This window comes from Pituophis catenifer, unplaced genomic scaffold (genome assembly GCF_029215685.1).
Source record: "Pituophis catenifer annectens isolate HBS135680 unplaced genomic scaffold, rPitCat1.0.hap2 SCAF_1, whole genome shotgun sequence".
NCBI lineage: Eukaryota > Metazoa > Chordata > Lepidosauria > Squamata > Colubridae > Pituophis > Pituophis catenifer.
The window spans coordinates 175,475,068-175,491,810 of NW_027256881.1; positions in this window are offsets into that span (position 1 = coordinate 175,475,068).

Below are 16,743 nucleotides of genomic sequence, written 5' to 3' on the forward strand. Positions count from 1 at the left end.
AGGAGGCCGGGAGAAAGGAAACAAATAAGGCCTCTGAGTGTCTAAACGAAGCTGTGCGTCTGATATAATGCCGGAGGGCTCTCTAAACGTCAAGAGTATGCCACAATACCTCAGAAGAATGTCTCGGGTTAGGGCAAAAATCTGGGAGTACCAACTCTTGTGCCCGATGGAAAAGAGAATTGATTTTTGGCAGAAAAGAGGGGTCCATCCTCAGGACAACTCGATTCGTGTGGAAAATGCACAGATTTTCTCTTACTGACAAAGCCGCGAGCTCTGAAATGCAATGTGCCAAAGTTATCACGACCAGAAAGGCCACCTTGAGTGTCAGGAAATGTAGAGAAATAGACCCCAATGGTTCAAAAGGTGTAGAAGTCAGGGCCTGAAGCACCAGTGGAAGGTCCCACGTGGGATATCTGTGGACCACAGGAGGGCATAGATTGGATGCCCCCCGCAGAAAGCTTCTGATCCTCGGGTTGTGGGAGAGAAAGCCGTCCTGGTTGTCTGAGAGGACTGTGCCCAGTGCCGCAACGTGCCTACGCAAGGTGCTGGGTGCCAGACCTTTGTCGAATCCAGAGTGGAGGAAGTCCAAAACCTCAGAAATGGAGGCCGAAGTTGGGTCTGCATGGTGGGAGGTGCACCAGGTGCAGAAGGCTCTCCAGGTATCATTGTATATCCTCATCGTAGATGGCCGTCTAGAGGCCTGGATGATGGAAATCACCCCCCTTGAGAGGTTGTCCTTGGTCAGAAGGATCCTCTCAAGTGCCAGATGGTCAACTGCAGCCATTGGGGCTCTGGATGCAGTATGACCCTCTGGCTCAGAGAGATCCTGTCTCCTGGAATCCTCCAGGGGGGTTCGACCGACAGGCCCTTCAGGTCCGCAAACCAAGGCCTGCGAGGCCAATAGGGAGTGATGAGAAGAACGTCCGCCTTCTCGAGAAGAATCTTTCGAATTACCCTTGGAAGAAGTGGGAGAGGAGGGAAAACATACAACAGACCGTGAGGCCAGGGGCAATGAAGGGCATCGATGTTCTCTGCCGTGGGACACTGGTAATGGGTGAAATACCTCGGCAGTTGTGTGTTGTTCTGATGTGCAAAGAGGTCCAGCACTGGATGACCGAATCTGTCTGCGAGATCGCAGAAGATCGATGGGTGAAGCATCCATTCTGCATGATCTATTTGTTGGCGGCTGAGCCAATCCACTTGAAGGTTGCTGGTACCGGCTATATGTTCCGCTGTCAATGATCTCGTGTGTCGTTCCGCCCAGGCCAGCAGAAGGGTTGCATCCCCCATCAGGGGCGCTGATCGTGTTCCGCCCTCGCGATTGACATGCGCCTTCACTGTCACATTGCCTGTGAGGATTCGAACGTATTGGTCCTCCACGTAGGAGTGGAAGTGCAGAAGGGCAAGCCTGATCGCACGCAGTTCGAGCCAGTTTATATCATTGGCTAACTCTGCCAGGGACCAGCGACCTTGGGCCATGTGGGAGAGAAGGGGGGCACCCCACCCCAGCAGACTCACGTCCATGGTGATTGTAATCCGAGACGGCTCCTGAAGTAGACTGCCGTTGAGCATGGCCAACGAGATCCACCATTGAAGAGAGCTGCGTACAGTCGTCGGGAGGCGAACTCACATCCTGGAGTTGCTTCGGTGAGCCTTTTGGAAAGGTAGAAGATATCATTGCAAGGGTCTTGAGTGGAACCTCACCCACGGGATTATGGAAATGCAGGAGATTATTTTTCCGAGCAACGTCAACAGGATGAGCAAGAGGACTGCCGGGAGCGACAACACCTGGTCCATGAGATTCCGAATGCTGGTCAAACAGTCCTCGGAGAGGAACACCATTCCTTGTTGTGATTCCAACATGGCTCCCAGGTGCAGTATACGGTTCGTCGGTTGGAGATGACTCTTCTTGAAATTTATTGTGAACCCATGGATCTGAAGGGAGTTGGTCACTGCAGCAAGGTCTTGTATCGCCTGGTCATGAGAGGATGACAGAATGAGAATGTCATTCAGATATTTAGGTCTCCCTCCTAGCAGTGAGAGCTTGCTAGGTGTTAGAAAAGAAAAAAGCCCAGAACCGAGTAGATGAGATTCTACTGAGCTGGAGCTGCAGAAAAACCTTGGCTACGTAGGGAAAACCTGGCTAGAAGAAAAACACACATAGCCCCTACGAAGAAGTAAGAAAATTGATATATATATATATATATATATATATATATATATATATTTGTTTTATTATTTATTAAATTGAACTAAGCAGAATCGAAAGGCAGGAATCAGAACAACAGTAGGTCACTTTAAGATAAACTCATCAGCTATAGTGACCAGACTAGCGGCAGTTGACAAATGAGCGAGGCTCGCCGCTTGACTCTACTATGCCGTCAATTGAGTCACCACAGGGCGCGCAGCTATTGCAGCAGCGACCCAGCCAATTTACATAAGCTCAAACCACTGTCAGAAGGTTTGGTGGGCAAATAACGGTCCTGGGCAGGCAGAGCACCTGCATGGCTCACAGCAATCTGTAAATGTCAATAAAATGGCGCCGGTCTGCTTCACAAGCAGCTAGGCACCACTGTGCATGCGCTCCCACTGCGCAGCAAGGAGCAATGGCGGCTGGCAATGTGAGGCAATCCGCTCCTCCACGACAAGCTGGAGATAGTAAAGCCGATGACAAGGTATATGACGGGCGTAGAATCAGGAAAACCAACAGTCCAATTTGCGCCGGGAGCAGATGGGCCAAACAAAGAGCTCGGTTGTGCCTACGAAGCTGTTGGCGATTTGAAAATGGCGGCTGACAGAATCTCCTCAGGAATCGTGCCGCTATGGGAGCCTCGCTTGTAAAACAACAGCGGCTGTCTAGGGATTCCCCCTGCTGTATGAACTGCCTAATAAGGAGAATCCAGGCAGGCAGGCTAGGAACTCTCCGATCTCTAAACTGCTCCACAGGAAACAGTCACAGATTGCCGCAAGAAATGTCATTGGGCAGAGGCTTCCCACACACACACACGCTCGCTAGCAAGGCACAGTGGCTTCAAGCTAAGATGAGCAATCCGTTAAGAGCCTGCTCCAGCCAGTAGCAGGGACTCTAAGCCGCCAAGCAGGTCACCGGAGCAGTGTTAATTATTGTTTGGTGGAGACGGTCGTACCGGCAAGCCGGGAAACCAGAACTCCACCAGCGGCAATTTCAGCGGAGAGATATGGCCCAGCCGGGATAATCTCAGAAATTAAGGTGACCTGACAGGAAAGTTGGCAGGAGGGGCCTGAGCCCCAAAGGACTCACCACCTCTAGACCAAAGTCCCAAAAGTCCAACTTGAAACTCAGAAACAAATCGATGGAAGGATGTGATCAGATCAGAATCAGGTAGAAATCCAAAGCGTGGAATCAATAATGTAATAACCAGAGCAAGCCTAGATCAGTCTCTTCAGCTCCACTGAGTGAATAAAACTGACACCAGTCAAGCGAAGGAGGCGGAGCCAAGGCGAAATTTAAAGAAACATACACTCAGTCTCTGGCTAATACACTATTGATAACCCACGCTTTGGATTCTCCAAGCAGCGTGCTGAAGAACAGAAGTTTCTAACTGTATAACTGATCCATCAGCTTTCTCTACAAGCTCGATAGGCTCTTTCTTCCTTCAAATTACAGTAGACTACTTCTACATCTGACCTTTGTCATTCCCTCAGCATTCTCACTAATCTCTGTAGTATTCATTTGCATGAATAACTTTTTAATCCTGTTGACATTAGAGCCATAACTCCTTCCCCTGGTTTGCTGAGGTGTGGCTCCTACTATTTCTTGTTCTTCATCAAAATTCTTTCTCAGGGCCTGGAACTGAGCTCTATAGGTATTCCTATGAGGAGAGGGACTTCGGATGGTTGATTTTTCTTCTGAACACTCTGACTTCATGTTTATGAATTTTAGAAAGTTACACCAACATATATAAAAGGTACCTAATTTCAGAAGGTTACACCAACCTAAGTCTGATTAGTATTGAGAATGCACTTAAAAGAAGAGAGAGTCTATCTAAGTCATACTCATAGGCAGCAGATAATTTTCCAGAATCAGATTGTAATAACAGGTGTGGGAAAAAAACAGACGGAAAATCAGATGATGTTCCAAAGAAACAATTGGTGTAACCACCAATTGTTGTATTAAGTTAATAACATGCTTGTTTTTTTTTTTCATTTAAAAAGTTTTAACAGTCATTACATTACCACTTTATCATACAGTCCTTAACTAACTCCGTTTCTGAATCTATTTCTAGCAATGCATTATACAACCTTTTTATATGCATTTGACTTTGATCTCTAATCTGTTTTACCAAGTTCTCCTCAATTTGCAGAAAACCAATTTTCTGATCTTCTCTCCATCTAGCTTGCAACTGTACATATTGAAACCATGTTCGAATTGTCCTTTCTTCTCTTAGTTGATTCAAAGATTTTAATTGTAGTATACCTCTTTCCTTGTTAAGAAGCTCTTTATATGTAATCACATCCTGCCTTTGCTCCACACTTATATTCTCTATCGCGTGTCTGGGTATTGCCCACAATGGTAACTTCTCGTTTAGTTTATACTTGTACTTTTTCCAGACACGCAACAGAGCATTCCTTAAGATATGACTTTTAAATGTCTTGTCCACTTTCTTATCATATAATAAATAAGCATGCCACCCGTAAACCAAACCATATCCCTCAATATTTAAAATTCTTTCTTCTGTTAAATTCATCCAATCACTCATTGCTGATAGAACAGCTGCCTCATAATAAAGTCTTAAGTTAGGCATTTTGAGACCTCCTCTTTCATGTGTATCCTGCATTATTTTTTGTTTTATTCTCGGTTTCTTCCCTGCCCAAACAAAATTATTAATACCCTTCTGCCATATCTTCAAATTCTCATCTTTTTTAAGTATTGGTATCATTTGAAAAAGAAACAAAAACTTAGGCAAAACATTCATTTTTACTGCTGCTATTCTTCCTAGCAAGGATAATTGTAATTTTTTCCAGTTTTCCATCTCTCTCTGTATTTTTTGCCACAACGGATCATAATTATACTTAAATAATTTCGCATTTGATGTCATAATATAAACCCCTAAAACTTAAGTTTTTTTACAATTTCAAATCCTGTTAGTCTTTCTAATTCTTCTTTTTGATTTATAATCATATTTTTAATTATTATCTTCATTTTCTCTGCATTTATTTTAAATCCAGATACTTGTCCATATTGATTAATTATATCCATTAGACCTACAACCGACTGTAATGGTTGGGTTAAGGTAACAACCAAGTCGTCTGCGAATGCTCATAATCTATAGTCATACTGCCTAATCTTAATTCCACTTATTTTGTCCGACCCACGTATCTTACTTAACAAAAATTCCAAAATTTTCAAAATAAACAATAATGGAGACAGAGGGCATCCTTGTCTTGTTCCTTTTTCTATATTAAATGTATCTGTTAAACTACCATTAATTATTATTTGCGCAGTTTGTTTTTGATATAGTGCCTTAATAGATTTTATGAAATGTTCCCCAAACTGCATCTTTTCTATTATTTTCAATAAAAATTGCCAATTCAATCGATCAAATGCTTTCTCTGCATCAAGAAATATCAGCACCACAGGGATTTTGTTGTTCTTCCCCGAATACTCTAATAGGTTAACAACTTGCCTTACATTACTCTTCATTTGTCTACCATTTATAAAACCAGTTTGATCATTATGAATCATTTGTTGCATGACTGTCATTAATTTATTTGCTAATATTTTAGCAAAAATCTTGTAATCTGTATTTAAAAGTGATATGGGCCTATAATTTTTTGGCTGGGTGTGGTCTTGCTCCCCCTTTGGAATCAAAGAAATATAAGCTGTCCTCTAAGATGGGGGTACATCTCCTCCAGATTGTATATTAGTAAATAATTCTTTAAGTGGACCCACCATTTCTAACTGCAAATGTTTATAATAAGCAGCTGTCAATCCATCTGTCCCAGGAGCTTTACCCACTTTCAACTGCTTAATTGCAGACATAATCTCCTCAATGGTTATTGGTTGATTTAAACCCTCCCTTTGCTCTTTTGTAATTGTAGGAATATTCTCTTTCTGTAGATATCTATCTATATCTGTACCTTGAATTTTATCACCAGCATATAACCTTGTATAAAATTCTAAAAATGCTTTTTTAATCATATTTTGCTGATAAACCTCTTTACCTTTATATTCTATTTTCTCTATGGTCCGTGACTTTTGTTTTTTCCTTAACAAATATACTAACCACCTCCCTGGTTTATTAGCATTACAAAAAGTATTATGTTTAGCATATTGCAAATTAGTTGCGACCTGATCAGCCATTAACATATTAAATTGCCCTCGCAATAAATTAATTGCCTGTTTTATTTTCTTACCTGCTGGATTCAATATCAAAGCTTGTTCTTTTTTTCTAATTTCCTCTTCTAAATCCTACCTTTTTTTTCCTGTTTGCGTCTATATTTATTATTCAAATATATCAGAATGCCTCTCATATATGCTTTGCTTGCATCCCAAACCATTTCCATAGATGTACCCTTATGCATATTTATAATAAAAAATTATTTCATAAATTTTTTACATTCTTTTACATTTTCCTCATATCTAAACAGATTTTCATTTAACCTCCAAGACCTCTTAGATCCCCTTCCATACTCTAATTCCATCCAGACTGGACTATGATCCGTTAAAACTCTTGGACAAATCTTCGTCTTCTTCACTCTGGAAAAGAAATCATTTGTAATTAGTATAAAATCAATCCTTGAGAGAGATTGATGTCTATCAGAAAAAAAGGTAAAGTCTTTTTCTTCGGGGTTTCTCTCTCGCCAGATATCTCTTAGTTCCATATCCTCCATCATCTCAAAAAATGATTTTGGCAATCTGGCACGCGTTGAAATGTTCTGCAAGAGCCCCTTCTTATCTTTTTTAGTGTCCAAAACTCCATTCCAATCACCCAATAAAATACATGATTTATAGTCCCATTGTAATAACTTGGAATGTAAAAGCTTATAAAATTTTTCCTATTGTTGGTTCGGTGCATAGACTCCAATTAAAAGTATTTTTTCTCCTTTTATTAAAAGTTCAATTGCTTTAAATCTTCCTTGATCATCTGCTTCAATTAATTTAGCAATTAAGTCTTTTTTTAGGTATATAACTATACCATTCTTCTTCTCAGGAGCAGATGCAACAAAATGTATACCTAACCTTGCATTTATTATTTGATCTTTACTTCTGATATGAGTCTCTTGTAAACAAATTACATCATTTTTAAACTGTTTCAAATAATGAAATATTTTTCTCCTCTTTTGTGGTGAATTTAGGCCATTAACATTCCAGGTCAAAAATCTAATTGCCATTCTTGGCCCTCTGAAGCACTTGGAGCATCTGCTGGAAATCTCCATGCATTTTACTTTTTGGTCTTGCTCCTCCCACTGCTTCTGTTTTTGTAGTACCTTGAATCATTTGAAGTTGCTGCACTCTTAATTCCTCTTGACGCTTGGCTGCCACTCGAGTCTGTCTTTGATCCTTAGGTTCTTCTATCTCCAAAGCTTGAACAGTAGTTGAAAATTGTATTAATTCTTCTTGAATAATCAAATCACCCTTTTGGGTCTGTGCCAACAATTCTTCTTTCTTCCCCTTTCTTGCCCCCTCTATTTCCATCTTCCTTCTAGCTTCCTGGGGCTGAGGGCATCCAGCCTTTAATACATTGGTATAGAAATCTCTTACCTTCCACACTGAATTGAGACGGTATCTTTCTCCTGAATAATTCACCACTAGACCAGCTGGAACTTCCCATCTATACTGTATCTGACGGTTTCTCAGTTCTTCCACCAGAAAGGCATAATCCTTTCTGGCTCTCAACATTTGGGGGAGAATTTGTTTCAGTGTTAAAACTTCCTGCCCCTGCACTTGAAGTTTATTTTTAAAAGTTTAGTTTAGTTTTAGTTTTATTAAATTTGTATACTGCCCTACTCCTGAAGGACTCAGGCGGTGAACAGGCACAAGATAAAATACAGAAATACAAAAGTTAAAACAATTTAAAACCAAATTAAATAATATTGGCCCACAACAATTAAAATCCCAATAAATTTAAAACCAATTAAAATTTCAATTTAAAATTTTAAAAAGGGGAGAAAAATTAGGCCAGGCCGGCTTGCTGGAATAAGAGGGTCTTAAGATCACGGCAGAAGGTGCGCAGATCCGGGATCCTCTGTATCTCCGGGGGGAGCTCATTCCAGATAGTGGGTGCCCCCACAGAGAAGGCCCTCCCCCTGGGGGCCACCAGTCGACACTGCTTAGTGACGGCACACGGAGGAGACCTTCTCTATGAGAGCGTACCGGCCAGTGGGAGGCTATTTGTGGTAGTAGGCGGTCCCATAAATAACCAGGTCCTAAGCCATGGAGCGCTTTAAAGGTGGTAATCAAAACCTTGAAGCGCACACGGAAGACCACCGGGAGCCAGTGCAGCTCGTGCAGGAGAGGTGTTACACAGGAGCGCCATGTTGCTCCCATAACCACCCGCGCAGCCGTACTCTGCACCAGTTGGAGCCTCCGCGTGCTCCTCAAGGGGAGCCCCATGTAGAGAGCATTACAATAGTCCAGGCGGGAGGTGACAAGGGCATGAGTGACTGTGTGTAGGGAGTCCCGATCCAGAAAGGGACGCAACTGGCAGATCAGGTGAACCTGATGAAAAATCCTTCCGGTCACGGCCATCAGGTGCTCTTCTAAAGACAGCCGCGAAACCAGGAGGACACTCAAATTGCGAGCCCTCTCCGTGGGGGCCAGCGATTCGCGCCCAATAGTCAGCAATGGCATCAACTGACTATATTGGGACGTCGGAAACCACAGCCACTCAGTCTTGGATGGGTTGAGCCTGAGCCTGTTCCTCCCCATCCAGATCCGCACAGCCTCCAGACACCGGGACATCACTTCAAGGGCATCGTTGGGGTGGTCTGGGGTGGAGATGTACAACTGAGTATCATCAGCGTACTCATGGAACTTCACCCCGAAACCACGGATGATCTCGCCCAGCGGCTTTACATAAATGTTGAACAGAAGGAGCGAGAGGACCGACCCTTGTGGCACCCCACATACGAGGGGCCTCGGGGACGACCTCTGCCCCCCTGCCAACACAGACTGCAACCGGTCAGAGAGAAAGGAGGAGAACCACCGTATAACAGTTCCCCCCACCCCTAACTCTTCCAGCCGGTGCAGCAAGTGACTTGTAGGATTTCATTGCGTAATCTCCTTGTTGTAAAATAAACTACAATGTCTCTTGGTAGATGTTTCTGTCTGGCCACCGATGAATTGATGAATTGACATGATAAATTTTGTCAATTTGCCATTCAAAATTTGCTTTTTGATCTTCCATTATCTGTGCAAATGCTTCTGAAAAGATCTCTCTCAAATTCTCTTGCTTGTTTTCCTTGAGTCCTCTTATTCTCAAAGCAAATTCCATGTCTCTATATTGTATCATTATCACATCCGCCTCTGCTCTTTCCATCTTGTCCTGGACCTCCCCCATTTTATTTTCCAAGTTCTCATTAGATTGCTTAATTTCTTCCACTTTTTTATCTATTGCTTCAATGTGTCCTGCCAATCCTTGTACTGCCATAATAATATCTTCTCTAATTTCTTGGTTTTGTTTTTGAACAGTCTCTTTAACCTGAGCAATTTCTTTAGCAACTTCTCAAGTTTGCTCCTGAAGCATTGAAGCAATTTTTTTTTTCTGTAACAGAGGCTTGTGTTTTGAGGGCTTCCTACAACATTTCAAATGTTAATATTGTTGGTTCCGTTGGAACAGAGAGAGATTGCAATCTGGAAGTTTGAGCTGGAAAGTCCCAGCACTTTTGGGGACAATAGCCTTAATTTCTTTTGAAGCCATTTTTAGTTTCCAATTTAAATTTAATCAGCTGCCAGAACAATAGATCCACCAAATCCAGAAATCAGTCTTTAAATAATATCAATCCTTTTTTAAAAAAAATCACTGCTGTTATCTTTAATCTTCTCCTTTTAAAAAAACAACAACACAAATCTCTAATTTTGAACAGGGGCTGCCAACACTAAAAGGAACGTTCCTTTTTAACTTTTGCTTTCACGCCCCATTAAAGCTCAATCGCCATCTTGGTTTCACTTTCTCCCCTTAATAAGTCAGAAGGAAGTAATACACATTTGGAGTTAAAGTTCAGTACTTGCAGATCTAATCTCTCCTGAGTTTGCTTAGCCTGCTTCCGAATGATGTTTATTCAAGCGTTGTTTGCAGGGGTGGTTGCGGCGTCTGCTTCTGCTTGAAGCAGAAACGTCCCAGATCTGGAGCTCTGTCAGGCTTCCAGGGAGCTCTCACCCTTCGTGAGTTGGTTGCCAAGCATCTGAATTTTGATCACATCACTATGGAGATGCTGAAATGGTCATACATTACTTCTCGGCTCCGCTAGGCTACTGGTGCAGGAAAGACATAATGCCAGAACTCGATCGATATCTTGGTTTATTCTCCCACTACACAGCAGCTGCCAGTCGGCGCCGGTACAATACACGAATAAAGTTGGTGCTGAGAATCCGCCCTTCGGCTGTTGCTTTATAGTTCCACTCTTCGCTTACTGCTAATTGGCATTTACTTTGCCTTGTGCAGCTGCGAGCATTTGAATCCGCTGCTGATGCCGTCGAGCAGTGATGACGTCATTAGGGCTGTGCCGCTTGTGACCGGTGTGTGTAGGCTGTGCTAGCGTCCCAGCCGAGCTGGCAATATATCACACCACCAGTGAATATAATGCCTAATCGTGAAGCTACCCCACTACACCCCCACCGTCACCCATTCCCATGTCCCTCCTCACGTAGCACCAGTTCCTTGGTTGCTGTAACGTTAGGGTGTCGAGTGTTGCTTGATGCTCGACAGGCGGCTCCCCCTACCAGGCTCCTGTCTGAAAGAATAGAGAAAAGGAAACGTTAATATTTCAGTTTACTCTGTTTTTTTAGGGTGTTTTCTATGAAAACGTTGTAGCAATCGGGGAGTGTTGACATCCCGTTTTGGCACCCAGGACACATCGGTGTCCGGATACCCCTTCCACCTGACGAGATATTTGAGGGTCCCCCTATGATATTTGGAATTGAGAACCTTCTCGATTTCGTAATGTTGTTCCGATACAGGAGCTGAATATGTATTAGTGTCCTGGATGTGTGTTATCGGTTTTAGTAAACTACAATGAAACACCGGGTGTATTTTCCCCAATCTCGGGGGCAGGTCAAATTCCATAGTTACTGGATTTATAACCCTCTTCATGGTAAACGGCCCGAGGTACTTGGGACCGAGTTTCTTACTAGGTAACTGTAGGCGTAAGTATTTAGTTGATAGGTATACCCTGTTTCCTGTCTGTAATGGTGGGCAATCTGCCCTCTTTTTATTGGCTTGTTGTTTGTACACTATAGACGCTTTTTCTAGGGCTTTTTTCTCGTGGGGCCAGACCCTCTGTATGCTCTCTGCCCATTCCAAGGTTGACTTTGTACATCCAATTCTTGAATGGTGGGAAATTCCTTTCCTGTTACTATTTTGAAAGGGGTGTATCCTGTACTATGATGTATTGAATTATTATACGCCGCTTCAGCAAAGGGTAATAGGTTATACCAATCACTTTGCTGGTATGATACGTAGGACCGGAGATAACGTGCCACCATTGCATTAACACATTCAGCAGCACGGTTTGTGCTTAGCTTAGCCAAGCTAAGCCCCTGTTCTGATTCTATATGGTGTAGAAACGCTCTCCAGAGGTTAGCGGCAAACTATACACCCCTATCCGATATTACCTGTTTTGGTACTCCATGTAAACGATATATGTGTTGGAGGAATAGTTTGGCTAGTTTTTGAGCCGACGATAATCCTTTACATGGGATAAAATGGGCCTGTTTGGAAAACAGGTTGAGCACCGTCCTTATTACCATATGCCCCTTACTGTTGGGCAGGTCTACTATAAAATCCATGACGATCTCATCCCATGGTCTACTGGGTTCAGCCACCGTTTGTAGAAGACCAAGGGATTTTCCCGGTTGTGGTTTGGATGTAGCACAGACAGGGCAGTCCCGGACGTATTCCTCTATGTCCCTATGCATCCGGGGCCACCAAAACTGTCGTTTAACCAAATGCAAAGTCTTTAAGAAGCCTAAATGCCCTGCTGTCTTGACATTATGACATTTCTCCATTATCCTGATCCGTAAAGGTTTTGGGATGTATAGTCTGTCCAGTCTCCACGCTAATCCATCTCAACGTGTGATTGTCGTTATGTTTGCCCGTAACCAGGGATCAGCCTCGAGTTCCTTTTTTAGGGTGTTCATCCAATGAAACCCACTTTGTTTCTTATCTATGGCTTGCATTCCAAGCTGTGTGGGCGGTATCAAAGCCTGCATCACCTCGTCTCTCTTACTACCGTACTGAGGCATACAAGGCATCAGCCAGGAAATTCCGCCCTGCCGGTATGTATTTGAGAATAAACTTGAACCGTTGGAAATATAACGCCCACCTGACCTGTTTGGGGGACAGTTTACGGGGCGTTTGTAATGCCTCTAGATTCTTATGGTCTATCCAGACCTTGAATGTTTTTTCTGTCCCCTCCAGTAAGTGTCGCCATGTTTGTAATGCCCATTTAACAGTGAATGCTTCTTTCTCCCACACAGCCCAATTCCTCTCAGTGGGTGTTAGTTTACGAGATGTGTAAGCACAAGGTTGGAACTTGTCATGAAAATTTCGTTGTAAAAGAACTGCTCCAATAGCAACATCGCTGGCGTCAGCCTGTATGACAAACGGCTTTGACAGATTGGGGTGTTTAAGGACTGGTTCTCTAGCAAACAACTCCTTCAACCGTTCGAACACCCTTTTACATACGGGAGTCCAACTCAACATTTGTTGTGGTTTGGGCTTGGTGGTCGTGGCAGTTGTCATCTTCTTTGTTCATAGGAGGTCTGTCAAGGGGAGAGCAATCTGGGCAAATGATGGAATAAACTGCCTATAAAAATTGGCAAACCCAAGGAAGCTCTGTAGTTGTTTTCTCGTTTTTGGTGCCTACCACCCCAAGACTGCTTCTACTTTCTTTGGGTCCATCTCAATTCCTTCTCCAGTTATCCTGAAACCCAAGTATTCTATCTCTGTTTGGTAAAACTCACACTTTGAGAGTTTCACGAAGAGATGAGCCGCTAGTAGCTTTGTCAACACTTGTCTGACCAAGCGCGTGTGTTCCTCCATGGTGTTCATATATATTAGGATGTTATCGAGGTATACTAGGACCCCACGATATAAATGATCATGTAGCACCTCATTAATGATTTGCATAAAGACAGACAGAGCCCCTTGAAGTCTGAATGGCATAACCTGGAAGTGGTAACTACCCAGGGGACAATTCAATGTGGTTTTCCATTCATCCCCTGGGCAGATATACACTCTATAGTATGCCTCATGAAGGTCAAGCTTGGTGAATACTCTACCAGTTGCTAAAGTGGTTAACAAGTCCCTCATAAGTGGGAGGGGATACAATGTTTCCACACACACAGCGTTGACATCCCTGTAGTCAACACAGAGATGCAATCCTCCATCCTTTTTCTCTCTGAATAAGACTGGAGCCGTGAGATGAGATCTGCTGGGTTTTATAAAGTCCCAAGCCAGGTTCTTATCAATGTATTTTTGTAACTCCACTAGTTCCCTGGGAGTCGTCGAATACATTCGGGGTTTGGGTAGCCTGGCCCCAGGTATCAGTTCAATAGCACAGTCCATTTCCCGATGGGGTGGTAGGGACTCACATTCATCCTCACTGAAAACTTATGTCAGGTCCTCGTACACACTAGGAAAGTCCCTCTCAGGTAACGTCAAGGAGGCGGCTATGCCTTCTTCACCTTGCTTGGGTGTGTCCATATGGGGTTCTGGCCCTTTTCTGAGTCGTAGTTTGTGAAAACCACCCTCCCACCATATCACCGGTTCCCACTTATCCAACCAGGCAAGCCCTAAAATAACCGGCTCAATTACCACATCTCAACCGGTGTATTACCATGAATTGAATGTGTTCCCAATGTTCTCCGATCTGCAAACAAACAGGTTCAGTCACCTTGGTGGCCGGATGGCCCCCAAGAATTGATCCATCCATCTGTTCAAAGGTGATGGGTTTGTTTAGGTTTATAACACGGACTCCCAGAGCCTCCACTATCGACCAATGGATGAGGCATCAGGTACATCTGGAATCTATGAGCGCCCCAAGGTTGCCCTCCTTCCCCATCCCCAAATGTTTGATGTTAACTGGAATAATGGACGTATCGGGTTGCTTACCATGGGATCCTGTATATCATCCTCTGTTTCGCTTGTCCCAGACTCCGCAGGAACACGAGCCATTCCAGGAGGACTTCCAACCCCAGCAGGCAGGGTCGTGTCAGACATGGAGGTTTGGGTCACAATCCTTGACCTTTCTGGGGTTCGTGGAACCCGATCTCTGGTTTTGGTTCCTGGAGCTGGAGCCAGTGGTGTTGATATATGTGGAGGTGGTAAGGGGCATTCTGCAGCTCTATGGCCCTCCTGGTCGCACCGGTAACAACGGAACAGTCGTTTCCCTGGGTCGATAGGCCTGGAACTCATAGGAAGAAAGAGTTTCACCATATCCCAATCCCCTGCTTGGCGCCCTCCTCCACGTCTCACCTGAGTCAGTCCGGACAACCCCGTCCTGGGTTTGAATTCCCACAAGCCTACATCCAGTTCCACCGCTGCTTTGTACCAGTCGGCCAAACGGGGGGCGAGTCCCCTGTATACACAGGCCTGCCTGAGCTCCTGATCCAAACCCATATGGAATTAGTGTATTAGGAGCCGCTCAGGCCAGGTCCTCATCCTCCCAGCCAGCTTTCTAAACTCCTTCACATATTCTTTGTCTGACCTGCCCCGTTGCTTCAATGCTACCAACTCACCCTCAGCCACTTTGGTATGGGCTTCATCTTCGAAACGGCTGCGTAATGCTTCCAGGAAGAGACCAAGGTTCGTTAGTTCACGAGCATGATTACTGTGGAGGTCAGCCACCCAATTGGCTGCCTCCCCAATGAGCACTGTAGTAACAGCCACAACCATAGTCCACTGGGATGGATACAGGCGGCCTTAAAGGTCCATATGGCTGATTACTTGACTTAAAAACAGGGCCACCCTTTCCAACGCTCCATCAAACGTGGCTTGCAGGGGTGGGGGCCCCCAATGTGGGGGGCCCCATTGTGCCTGCATGGACCACACAGTGCCCAGGGCCCATACAGGCGCAGGGTCCATAAGGCGACCCTCCACCGGCCCATCATGATCCCTCCTAGTCTGCCTCACTTGCTGTCTGTCTGCCTGACCTCTGTCTCTACTGTTCCTTACAGGCCTGGGTTGTGGTTGGGGTTGTGGTTGGCCTGCACTACATATTGCCTCTCCTAATGACGAAGGGGAAGCTTCTTGAAAATGATAGTCATCGTCACATCGGGGTCGGGTCTGCTGTTGGTCTGACCTGAATTTGGGACTAGCCAACCGAAGCCTGCTCTCAGATGCCCCCCTACTACAGACCCCTCTTGCCAGGAAGGGTCCAGTCCTGGTACCCATCATTGCCAGGACAGCACATCCCAGAAGCTCGTCTCTCCGAATCGTTCCCTTAATATGTCCATAGTGGTTGCTCTCAGGCCTGTGGAGTAGCTCTACTCCCCCTCCTCATCTTCAGCCCATTGCCATTCTCTCCATCCTTGGAACTGGGAGCTCACAAACCCACTTTCCCTGTTAAGGCTGAGCTATGCCACCAATGCCCAGATGTGAATTGAGCAGCACCTTGCTCTGGTACACTCTGATTTTCCAACCCCACCACTGAGCAAGCGTTGTTTTGGACGGACCACAGGTTGCTCATTTTCACTAGGCAGCTCTATGGTCTTCTCTTTTTCTACTGCTATGTCTGCCTCTATGACTGGTCCCATCCGTCGTCCCCTCCGCCATCCCTCACTGGGAGCACTCACCAGACAAGAGAATAAGAAGAAATGGGTGTGCCGACTTCCTCTCAGCTCCGCTAGGCTACTGGTGCAGGAAAGACAGAACACCAGAACTCAATCGATATCTTGGTTTATTCTCCCGCTACACAGCAGCTGCCAGTCAGCACCGGTTCAATACACGAATAAAGTCAGTGCTGAGAATCCGTCCTTCAGCTGTTGCTTTATAGTTCCGCTCTTCGCTTATTGCTAATTGGCATTTGCTCTGCCTTGTGCAGCTGCGAGCGTTTGAATCCGCTGCCGATGCCGTCGAGCAGTGATGATGTCATTAGGGCTGTGCCACTTGTGACCAGTGTGTGAAGGCTGTGCTAGCGTCCCACCCGAGCCTGCACTATATCCCACCACCAGTGGGTATAACGCCTAATCACAAAGCTACCCAACTACACCCCCACCATCACCTGTGCCCATGTCCCTCCTCCCGTAGTGCCAGTTTCTTGGTTGCTGTAATGTTAGGGTGTCGAGTGTTGCTTGATGCTCGACATTACTTTTTTCATTGTAAATTTAAACAGTCACTAAATGAACTGTTGTTAACTCAAGGATTACCTGTATATAGTGTCCTGCTGGCTCATACTTAAGTGAGTGTTCACTAAGTCTCCAAATACTATTAAGTATCACCTATTCTATACATATATGACACCAAGCTAGGTACAATAGCCAACATTTTAGAAGATAGGCTCAAAATACAGAAAGATCTTTACATACTTGAACCCTGGACT